The sequence below is a fragment of the Ascaphus truei genome, chromosome 4 (genome assembly GCF_040206685.1).
Source record: "Ascaphus truei isolate aAscTru1 chromosome 4, aAscTru1.hap1, whole genome shotgun sequence".
NCBI classification, from domain to species: Eukaryota; Metazoa; Chordata; class Amphibia; order Anura; family Ascaphidae; genus Ascaphus; species Ascaphus truei.
In genome coordinates, this window is record NC_134486.1 from 386,186,444 (window position 1) to 386,198,706 (window position 12,263).

A 12,263-nucleotide genomic window follows, 5' to 3' on the forward strand; every position below is an offset into this window, starting at 1 on the left:
AATGACAGATAGGGGCCAAGTAGGCTTGTGTGAATAATGTATCTTACTATATATTTCTGAAAGTGTCCTATCTGTCCGTGTCTGTATGTGTCTCCCTGTGTCCCTAGCGGCAATCTCATTGGACCTTGGGCCAGGCCAATGAGATTGCTCCCTTGGGCCGCCCGCCCCCGCACACCTCTCATTGGCCTGAGGCGGAGTGACGGGCCAACACACACACACACACACACACACACACACACCTCCCCGATGCTCCACTCACCCCCACCCTCCCCGATGCTCCACTCACCTCCCCCCCATGCTCCATTCACCTCCCCCCTCCCTCCCCGATGCTCCACTCACCTCCCCCCTCCCTCCCCGATGCTCCACTCACCTCCCCCCGTCCCTCCCCGATGCTCCACTCACCTCCCCCCGTCCCTCCCCGATGCTCCACTCACCTCCCCCCGATGCTCCACTCACCTCCCCCCTCCCTCCCCGATGCTCCACTCACCTCCCCCCCCTCCCCCATGCTCCACTCACCTCCCCCATGCTCCACTCACCTCCCCCCCTCCCTCCCCGATGCTCCACTCACCTTCCCCCCCTCCCTCCCCGATGCTCCACTCACCTTCCCCCACTCCCTCCCTGATGCTCCTCACATTCCCCCCTCCCTCCCCGATGCTCCACTCACGCTCCACTCACCTCCCCCCCTCCCCAATGCTCCACTCACCTTCCCCCCCCTCCCTCCCCGATGCTCTACTCACCTTCCCCCCTCCCTCCCCGATGCTCCACTCACCTTCCCCCCTCCCTCCCTCCCCGATGCTCCACTCACCTCCCCCCTCCCTCCCTCCCCGATGCTCCACTCACCTTCCCCCCCCCTCCCCGATGCTTCACTCAACTCCCCCCTGATGCTCCACTCACCTCCCCCCCGATGCTCCACTCACCTCCTCCCCCCCCGATGCTCCACTCACCCCCCCGATGCTCCACTCACCTCCTCCCCCCCGATGCTCCACTCACCTCCTCCCCCCCCGATGCTCCACTCACCTCCTCCCCCCGATGTTCCACTCACCTCCCCCCGATGCTCCACTCACCTCCCCCCCGATGCTCCACTCACCTCCCCCCGATGCTCCACTCACCTCCCCCCCAATGCTCCACTCACCTCCCCCCCAATGCTCCACTCACCTCCCCCCGATGCTCCACTCACCTCCCCCCGATGCTCCACTCACCTCCCCCCCGATGCTCCACTCACCTCCTCCCCCCCCCGATGCTCCACTCACCTCCTCCCCCCCCCGATGCTCCACTCACCTCCTCCCCCCTGATGTTCCACTCACCTCCCCCCGATGCTCCACTCACCTCCCCCCGATGCTCCACTCACCTCCCCCCGATGCTCCACTCACCTCCCCCCGATGCTCCACTCACCTCCCCCCCGATGCTCCACTCACCTCCCCCCCGATGCTCCACTCACCTCCCCCCCGATGCTCCACTCACCTCCCCCCGATGCTCCACTCACCTCCCTCCGATGCTCCACTCACCTCCCCCCCGATGCTCCACTCACCTCCCCCCGATGCTCCACTCACCTCCCCCCCGATGCTCCACTCACCTCCCCCCGATGCTCCACTCACCTCCCCCCTGATGCTCCACTCACCTCCCCCCCGATGCTCCACTCACCTCCCCCTGATGCTCCACTCACCTCCCCCTGATGCTCCACTCACCTCCGATGCTCCACTCACCTCCCCCCTATGCTCCACTCACCTCCCCCCAATGCTCCACTCACCCCCCGATGCTCCACTCACTTTCCCCCGATGCTCCACTCACCTCCCCCCCGATGCTCCACTCACCTCCCCCCCATGCTCCACTCACCTCCCCCCCATGCTCCACTCACCTCCCCCCTCATGCTCCACTCACTTCCCCCCGATGCTCCACTCACCTCCCCCCGATGCTCCACTCACCTCCCCCCGATGCTCCACTCACCTCCCCCCGATGCTCCACTCACCTCCCCCCGATGCTCCACTCACCTCCCCCCGATGCTCCACTCACCTCCCCCCCCGATGCTCCACTAAACTCCCCCTCCCGATGGTCCACTCACCTCCCCCCGATGCTCCACTCACCTCCCCCCGATGCTCCACTCACCTCCCCCCCGATGCTCCACTCAACTCCCCCTCCCGATGCTCCACTCACCTCCCCCCCGATGCTCCACTCACCTCCCCCCCGATGCTCCACTCACCTTCCCCCCCGATGCTCCACTCACCTCCCCCCCCGATGCTCCACTCACCTCCCCCCCGATGCTCCACTCACCTCCCCCCCGATGCTCCACTCACCTCCCCCCGATGCTCCACTCACCTCCCCCCCGATGCTCCACTCACCTCCCCCCGATGCTCCACTCACCTTTCCCCCGACGCCTCCACTCACCTCCCCCCCGATGCTCCACTCACCTCCCCCCCCGATGCTCCACTCATCTCCCCCCCGATGCTCCACTCACCTCCCCCCCGATGCTCCACTCACCTCCCCCCGATGCTCCACTCACCTCCCCCCCGATGCTCCACTCACCTCCCCCCCGATGCTCTACTCACCTACCCCCCCGATGCTCCACTCACCTCCCCCCCCAATGCTCCACTCACCTCCCCCCCGATGCTCCACTCACCTCCCCCCCGATGCTCCACTCACCTCCCCCCCGATGCTCCACTCACCTCCCCCCCGATGCTCCACTCACCTCCCCCCCGATGCTCCACTCACCTCCCCCCCAATGCTCCACTCACCTCCCCCCCGATGCTCCACTCACCTCCCCCCCGATGCTCCACTCACCTCCCCCCGATGCTCCACTCACCTCCCCCCCGATGCTCCACTCACCTCCCCCGATGCTCCACTCACCTCCCCCCGATGCTCCACTCACCTCCCCCCGATGCTCCACTCACCTCCCCCCGATGCTCCACTCACCTCCCCCCAGATGCTCCACTCACCTCCTCCCCGATGCTCCACTCACCTCCCCCCCGATGCTCCACTCACCTCCCCCCCGATGCTCCACTCACCTCCCCCCCGATGCTCCACTCACCTCCCCCCCGATGCTCCACTCACCTCCCCCCCGATGCTCCACTCACCTCCCCCCCGATGCTCCACTCACTTCCCCCCCGATGCTCCACTCACCTCCCCCCGATGCTCCACTCACCCCCCCCAATGCTCCACTCACCTCCCCCCCGATGCTCCACTCACCTCCCCCCGATGCTCCACTCACCTCCCCCCCCGATGCTCCACTCACCTCCCCCCGATGCTCCACTCACCTCCCCCCGATGCTCCACTCACCTCCCCCCGATGCTCCACTCACCTCCCCCCCAATGCTCCACTCACCTCCCCCCCCGATGCTCCACTCACCTCCCCCCCGATGCTCCACTCACCTCCCCCCCCGATGCTCCACTCACCTCCCCTCCTCCCCGGTGGGGGGACAGGCAGCTGACACGTGGCACCTAAGATGGCGGCGGCCGGATGGACCCCTTCCTCTCTCGCTGAGTAACTAAGATGGCGGCGGCCGGAACGAGAGGTGACGTGTGTGTGTGTCTGACACTGTGTGTGTGGGACACTGTGTGTGTGTGTGGGACACTGTGTGTGTGTGTGGGACACTGTGTGTGTGTGTGGGACACTGTGTGTGTGTGTGGGACACTGTGTGTGTGTGTGGGACACTGTGTGTGTGTGTGTGTGTGTGTGTGTGTGTGTGTGTGTGTGTGTGTGTGTGTGTGTGTGTGTGACACTGTGTGTGTGTGTGTGTGGGACACTGTGTGTCAGGCACTGTAGGGTGGGGACTGGAGCTACGGGGGGGGTCAGGAGCGTAGAGAGAGGGGGGAGCCGAGAAACATACAGGGGGAGAGGAGAGGAGGGACCCGGAAATTTTAAGCAACCCACCCCCCCTCCTGTCCACTGTCACCCCCCTCCTGTCCACTTTCACCCCCCTCCTGTCCACTGTCCCCTCCCCCTCCTGTCCACTTTCACCCCCCCTCCTGTCCACTGTCCCCTCCCCCTCCTGTCCACTCCCCCTCCTGTCCACTGTCCCCCCCCTCCTGTCCACTGTCACCCCCCCTCCTGTCCACTGTCACCCCCCTCCCGTCCGCTGTCACCCCCCCTCCTGTCCGCTGTCACCACCCCTTCCTGTCCGCTGTCCCGTCCCCCTCCTGTCCGCTGTCCCGTCCCCTCCTGTCCACTGTCGTCCCCTCCCCTCCTGTCCACTATCCACTCCTGTCCACTGTCGTCCCGTCCCCCTCCTGTCCACTGTCCCGTCCCCCTCCCCTCCTCCTGTCCACTGTCTCCCCCCCTTTTCCCCCCTCTCCCCCCCCCCCCCTTTCCTAGCGGGAAATTTAACTCACGGGCAAAGCCGGGTCTCTCAGCTAGTTTTATTTAAAAGAAAGAGGCGAGCGGAGGGTGTGTGTTGGTGTGCATGTTTTGTGGTTGTTTTTGCGTTGTAGGGGAGGGGGTGTGTGGTGTTTGAGGTGCAAGGGTAGGGGGGGCATACACGTGGTAATCTGCATTCTCTTCAGTGCAGTGTGTGTGTCACCACGGTGAAGGTGACGTGTGTTTCCATGGGAGAGGCAGTTGTGGGGTAGGGGATTGTTGAATTGTGGTTGTGTGTGGCGTATCAGCACAGCAGGGTTGTGTGTGTGGGTGAGGGCGTGTTGTGTGTGTGAGTTGAGTGTTGTGTGGGTGAGTGTTGTGTGGGTGTGTGTGAGTGGTGGGTGGGTTGACTGTTTGTGCAAGAAATGACACAGACGGCTCATTTTTCATTGTTTACCCAATATTTTTTATTTCAACGAAGATCTGAGTTCCTGTGGGAGGTGTGTTGCCAGCAGAGGTTGTGTGTTGGTGCACACGTTTGGGGGGGTGGGGGGTTGATGTGCAAGGGGAGGGGGTGCCCAGACGTGTAAATGTGCATTGTGTTGAGGGTGTGTTGTGGTGTTTTTGCGTCCATGAGGGGGTGTGTTGAGGCGTTGGGTAGGGGAGGTGTGTTGAATATGTGGCAGCGTGAGTTGTGCATTGCGGTTGTTGTGGCGTGGGGGGTAGGTAGGGTTGTGTTCAAGTGTTGTTGTGTGTGGTGTATCAGCACAGGAGGGTTGGGTGTGTGTGTGAGGCCGTGTGGCGTGGCTGAGAGCATGTGTGTGCGTGGCTGAGGGCGTGTGTGTGCGGGGCTGAGGGCGTGTGTGTGGGGGGCTGAGGGCATGTGTGTGCGAGTCTGAGGGAGTGTGTGTGCGAGGCTGAGGGCGTGTGTGTAGGGCTGAGGGCGTGTGCGTGCGGGGCTGAGGGCGTGTGTGCGTGCGGGGCTGAGGGCGTGTGTGCGTGCGGGGCTGAGGGCGGGTGTGTGCGGGGCTGAGGGCGGGTGTGTGCGGGGCTGAGGACGTGTGTGCGGGGCTGAGGGCGTGTGTGTGTGTGCGTGGCTGAGGGCGTGTCTGTGTGCGTGGCTGAGGGCGTGTGTGCGTTGCGCGTGGCTGAGGTTGTGTGTGTGTTTGTGTGTGGCGCGTGTCTGAGGGCGTGTGGCGTGGCTGGGGGCGTATGTGTGTGTGTGGCTGAGGGCGTGTGTCTGGCTGTTGGGTGTGTGGCTGAGTGTTGTGTGTGTGTGTGTGTGAATGTGTAAGTGACATTGTGAGGCTATGTTGCAAGCAGACAGGTGTCAGGACGTGTTGAATGTAGGTGATTTGTATGGCCTCAAAAGGGTGGTTATTGGGGCCTAGGGGAGGTGTTGGTGTGTTTGTGGCCTACGTGCGTCTTTGAGGGGGGGTTGTGGGGGGGGGGGTGGGCTACAGGCGAGTTTTGGGAGGGGGGTGCGGCAAAGGGAGGGTTTTTGGTGGGAGCGGCCTAGGGGAGTGTTTTGGGGGGGGCGGGCTACGGGAGTGGTTTGGGGGGGGGGGGGCTATGGGAGTGGTTGGGGGGGGGGTGCGGGCTACGGGAGTGGTTTTGGGGGGGGGTGCGGGCTACGGGAGTGTTTTTTGGGGGGGTGCGTGCCACGGGAGTGTTTTTTGGGGGGTGCGTGCTACGGGAGTGGTTTGGGGGGGGTGGGGCCTCCGGGATCAAGGAGGGCTTGCGGCGTACGGGACGGGTTGCGGTCCACGGGAGTGGTAGTGGTGTAGTGTTTGAGATCCGTGCGTTGTGCGGTGTCGGTGCAAGTGAGTATGAGAGAGTGTTCAGGGCTCCGGGGGGGGGGGGTTGTTGCTCTGTGTGAGTGGGTGTTGCGGCCTCCGGAGGGGGGACGGCCAACGGTAGTGTTTGTGGGGGTGCGGGCTACGGGAGTGTTTGTGGGGGGTGCGGGCTACGGGAGTGTTTGTGGGGGGTGTGGGCTACGGGAGTGTTTGTGGGGGGTGTGGGGTTTGGGGCTAGGTGAGGGGGTGTTGCAGGCTCCGGAGGGGGGGACTGTGTTGAGGTGAAGGTGAGGGGTGTTAGCAGGAGTGTGTGCGGGTCGTAGAGGGTTCTGCATTGGTGGTGGGGGTGAAGGGGGGGGTGGGGGAGTTGTTAGGAGGCGGTGGCCGTCGGTGTGCGGTCCGTGATTGTGCGGTGTGTGGAGATCGTGCGCGTGTGAGGGTGGGGATTGTTGCTGTGGTGTAAACAATATTTCTCTAGCTAAGAGTAATACCTGTTTCCGCAGTTCTTTTGGTGGTAGCAGGCGGTGAGCGTTTTGTTGGTTGAGAGCTGTGAAGCGTCGTCCCAGAGCAGTGAGGGTTAGGTGCTGTGTAGCGTTCCCAAATCTCCCTGAGCAGCGAGTGTTAGGTGAAGCGTTCCCAAAGGTCAGTGAGGGGTGGGACAGTGTGGCAGTTGGCCGCAGGCCAATGAGAGATGTGCGTGGGCGAGTCAAGGGAGCCATCTCATTGGCCTGAGGCAGTGGTTTTGGTGTGTTGGCCGCAGGCCAATGAGAGGTGTGCGGGGGCGGGCGGCCCAAGGAAGCAATGTCATTGGCCTGAGGCGTGAGGCGGAGTGACAGGCCAAAGGTCCAATGTGATTGCCCCTAGGGACAGGACAGACAGGCATACAACGGTTTGAGAAATATATAGTAGATATTATTTTTCTATCACAATCACTTTATAATAAAATAAGTTTAATTTATAACATTCACAATGTATATTAATTTCACAAATACATCACAATTCACATGATTTCATATATCATTCATATAGAAAAAATAAATACACAAAAATTCACAATCAAAATACACATATTTATATTTTCATTAATTAATAAAGATTATTTAAATTTTAGTGTTGAATATTTTCGGGATTATCTGGTTATATGACTTGTCCTCTTTCTTTCTCTGGCGATCCCTCTAATAAATTTAAAAATGCCAAACATTAATACAATGGAATTTTTTACACTATACCATCCATCTATTGGAGTTTTTATGTCTTTATTTGGCATGCATTGTAGATTTAATATAACAGGGCAATCATTGGAGAACTATGCTATTCTCTATTTGAATATGGTCAACTAGTGATATATACAAATTAATATAAGTCTCACCCATTGATACAGTCTGGGACGAGTCTTCTGGTATAGTCCATCTCATGTCTATGTTCCACAATTATGTATATGAATTAAATCATCCATATCTATCCCATTTCTTTCAGCACAAGTTTTGAATTAGGTTTTCTACTAATATATATTTATTTTGTTTATTGGGTATCATTTTTTGTACTGTTTTATTTTTTAAATTAAAATTAATATATTTGTTTGACATATCCCACCAGTGTTTCTTAGTTTATATTTATGTTCGTTAATAATATATTTTTTCATTATTCATATATTGAATTGCATTTATTGTTTTATTGAGGTTGAATTGATTATTTACTATTATATGTATATATATTTTCATCTTTGATTGATTGAATATACTGGTAATTCATGTTTAACTATACATTTAATTTTTTGTTTCTTTTCTATTTCTATTAGTAATTGATTATTTATAATTGCAAAATATAATTGGAAATTCTATTAAGGAACTAGTAATCTAAAACAAAATACAATATTTGTTTATAATTATTCATTACTAATAATATTTGAATGTTTAATTGTTATATCTATACTATCCCATAAAGCCTATCTTACAATGATATAATAAATGACACTTTGATATTTAATCAATTCATTAATTATATAAATATATCTATTTGGAATTAAGAAAACATTTATTGATCATTAATATTTGATTAGTAATTTATTGATGTCTCTGTTACTGCATCAAATTTGGACAATACAACCCAAATATGTTGCTATATATATACACAACTGTAAATGGCTATAAATTGAATATCAACCCAGCTATTTAAGAACAATAGGGCATAGTCTATCAAATTACAGTTGTATATGTATTAATGTTTACAACATGTATTTATGTAGTTATGTATGATTATTATTTTGTTTTAATTTCATCTTTCTTTCTGTATCATTGAATTATGTACAGTTTTCAAGTTATCATTTAGTATCCAGTTGGTATTGTACCAATTATTGTTAACACAGATGACCTTATGTATGGTAATTTGGGCGTATTCTCATTCATAAGTTGCAATTGGCTAGAGACATTCTTAAATAGCAGCCCAATGAGTATGCACGTCATCCCCTGATGAAATCCGTTATCGGAAGAAACGCGTAGGGCACGTGGTTTTGCGGAACTACGGTGGCAGACTAAGCTCATACGCCTTCTGCCAGCAAGAGTAAGACTTTCCCTGAGCCGCACGAACTTACCAACATAACCTGTTAGGAACCACAGGCTGTTCATCCGAATTGCCGGAGGGACGACTCTTCGTGACACACCGGCAGCAGTGAGGTCTGACGTAACGAAGCAAGCGGTCGGCGAGCAGACACATGTTGGCGCATATGGGTTTACCCATACAATGCTTTTATTGCATTGACAAATTGTGAGTGTGCATTTGTCTTGTCATTCCTTATTAAAATTTTGTATTTGGATTTTACACATGGATCGGGCGCTTTTTCTCTAATATATATATATATATATATATACAGTGCTCGACAAACCCGGTCGCCAACTCGCCAGCTGCGATCGGATATTGGCTCGTGGCCAGTAACTTTTCCACTACTCTGCAAAATAAAATCCCCTGCTCGGAAAAAAAAAAAAAATCCCCTGCTCGAAAAAAAAAAAAAATCCCTTTAGCTGATAGCTGATTGGCTGTGAGCGGGATGGTGTTGCCAGGACTTCAAACCGCCCTTCCTTCTCTGCGCGTGTGTCGTCTGCTGCTCCTCCTCCATATATATCCTTCTGTATAATTGTGCCAGCTCCTGTAATTTACAAGACCTGCACTGATCCGGTCATGGAGGATTTTGAACAGATACTTGAGGTGGGGGGAATTTAATGCACTTTAAAATATTTATATGTAGCCCCGAGGTATATTTTCGCTCCCTGGCCCTGCTCTGCGTGTGCCGGGGGATCGCGGGTGCCGCTGTTGTCTTTGACGGACCCGCCGGGAGAACGCAAGGGTGGGGGCCAGTGCAGGGAGCAGCGCGATGCATTGCGGCGCAGGCCGGTTGCCGGGGACGCGATCGGGCCGTTGCTAGGGCCGCGATCGCGTTGCCACCGGCTCGGCGGCTTGAAGAGAGGGCGCCGCCATTGCGCGTTAGTTCGCGCATGCGCGGTAGGGCGAAAGCGCGCGATAGGATCCCTAGTGCTGGGAGAGATCGCGCGAGAGTAGGGAAGAGGATAGTGAGGTTGCGGCGGCCATTAGGCGTTCGCGCATGCGCAGGGCAAGTGCGCACGCGGCCCCAATGCTTTAGGCAGCCCCTGGGAACTACAATTCCCAGGAGGCTTAGGGAGACAGGCATCAGGTGCCTGAGTGTGGCCAATAGGGCTGGAGGAAGCTCAGCCCGGGAATATAGATACATTTCCTGGGCTTTGCATGCGTCAGTCAGACAGAGGCAGAGGAAGGAGTAGGAAGGGTGCAGGGAGCGCGTGGCTCCTGCATCAGGTAAGGGTTCTCCCTAGATCCCCAGGCAGGCCCCAATTCCCGGGAAGAGCAGGGGGTAACTGAAGAGGGATGGCCATAGCTAGGGAGGTGACCCTTAGGTGTGGAAGGTGCAGTTTGGCAGTGCCACAGCGGAGAGGGCTGTGGGCACTGGCAAAGAGGCACAGTGTGCAAGCAGTGGATTTGCTGCGGGATCCAGGTGGCTGTGTGTGATTGCAGCTGTCTGTGTGTGTTGTCGCTGCATGTGCTGGGCGCAGTGCGTGCAGTGTGTGTGAAGCGTGTGTGGATCCCTGCAGGCTGACAGTGTGAGCGGTGTGTCAGCTGCAGGTGCTCTAGGAGTAGCTAGTTAATAGCTAGTTGTTAGTTACAGATAGGACTGGGTAGCTAGGGGAGGGGGCAGGTTATGGTTCCACAGGCCCTAGGAGTTCTCCCCAAGCCATCCCAGGTTGCGGTTCATCAGGGACAGGCCCTAGGCTAGGGTTGCTGTCACTCTAGGAGTAGTTAGTGATAGGAAGGGATAGCGGCGGTTGCTGTTCCCATGCGGTTGGTGTTGCCGTGATCCGGTTGCAGTTCCCGTGGAGCGGTGGGACCCTCGTTGGGGTCCACCGGCAGAGTACCTGGAAAGGATCAGACGGACGTCTGACCCTTTGAGAAGAGAGTTGCGGTCCCGAGCATCGGAGCGCTCGGAAGGTACCTCTGAAGTATTATAAGTGCACCAACTGGGCCCTAGCTTAATTTAGTGACTGCGCAGTCACCCACGACCTTTCGTAGGAGTACGGGACATTGGGTGTGGGGGATCACAGGACACTGGGTGGGGAACACCAGACATTGAGGTGATGCGGATAGAGCATCGGGTTATGTTGTGTAATGAGTTATATGTGTGTGTTAAGTAAAGTGTTCGTTATTGGTTTATCATCTACGTGTGTTATTGTATTTCTTACCCAGGGCTATCTTTCCTAACGGGGGATCCTGGGTAAGTGGAGGCGCTGCACCAGGTAATGGTAAGGGTTTCCCCAGGCTCCCAGCTAGCGGAGGCTCAGATCTCCTGGAGCCACAGGTGTTATGCAGTACCAGTAACCCTTTAGGAGCAGGTGTGTTGCAGGGAAAGGGACCGGTTAGACCACGAGGGGCCAATGTGAGATTGGGTGGGTCGGCCGGTTCACAAAAAGGGTTACATATATATACACTGATAAATCCTGCCCCCGGTGCTCCCGCTGTCTGCGCAAGTCGTGAGATACCGCCCCCCCCCCCCCCCTCCGGCACTCTCCCGCTGTCCGCGCGGGTCGGGAGATACCGCCCCCCCCCCCCCTCCGGCACTCTCCCGCTGTCTGCGCGGGTCGGGAGATACCGCCGCCCCCCCCCTCCGGCGCTCTCCCGCTGTGCGCGCGGGTCTGGAGATACACCCCCCCTCTCCGGCGCTCTCCCGCTGTGCGTGCGGGTCTGGAGATACACCCCCCCCCTCTGGCACTCTCCCCCCCTCCTCTGGCACTCCCCCCCTCCTCTGGCACTCTCCCCCCCTCCTCTGGCACTCTCCCGCTGTGCGCGCGGGTCTGGAGATACACCCCCCCCCCCTCCGGCGCTCTCCCGCTGTGCGTGCGGGTCTGGAGATACACACCCCCCCCCTGGCGCTCTCCCGCTGTGCGCGCGGGTCTGGAGATACCGCCCCCCCCCTCCGGCGCTCTCCCGCTGTGCGCGCGGGGCGGGAGATACCGCCCCCCCCCTCCGGTGCTCTCCCACTGTCCGCGCGGGTCTGGAGATACCGCCCCCCCCCCTCCAGTGCTCTCCCGCTGTCCGCGCGGGTCTGGAGATACCGCCCCCCCCTCCGGTGCTCTCCCGCTGTCCGCGCGGGGCGGGAGATAGTAGCCGGGTGTTTCTCCCCTCCCTCTCTCCCCTCCAGCGCTCCTGAGATACTGTGAGGTACTGAGAAAGAGTGTGTGTATGTGTATGTGAGAGAGAGATTGAGAGAGTGTGTGTGTGTATGTGTATGGGGGAAAGAGACTGTGTGTGTGTGTGTGTGTGTGTGTGTGTGTATGGGGGAAAGAGACTGTGTGTGTGTGTGTGTGTGTGTGTGTGTGTGTGTGTGTGTGTGTGTGTGTGTGTGTGTGTGTGTGTGTGTGTGTGTGTGTGTGTGTGTGAGAGAGAGAACATGTGTGTGCAGGACACCAGAGGTAACCCCTCCAGTCAGTCACCCCACACCCAGTCACCCCACCCAGTCACCCAGTCAGTAATCCCACCCAGTCACCCAGTCAGTAATCCCACCCAGTCAGTAATCCCACGCAGTCACCCAGTCAGTAATCCCACCCCCACACAGTCACCCAGTCAGTAATCCCACCCCCCCACCAGTCACACAGTCAGTAA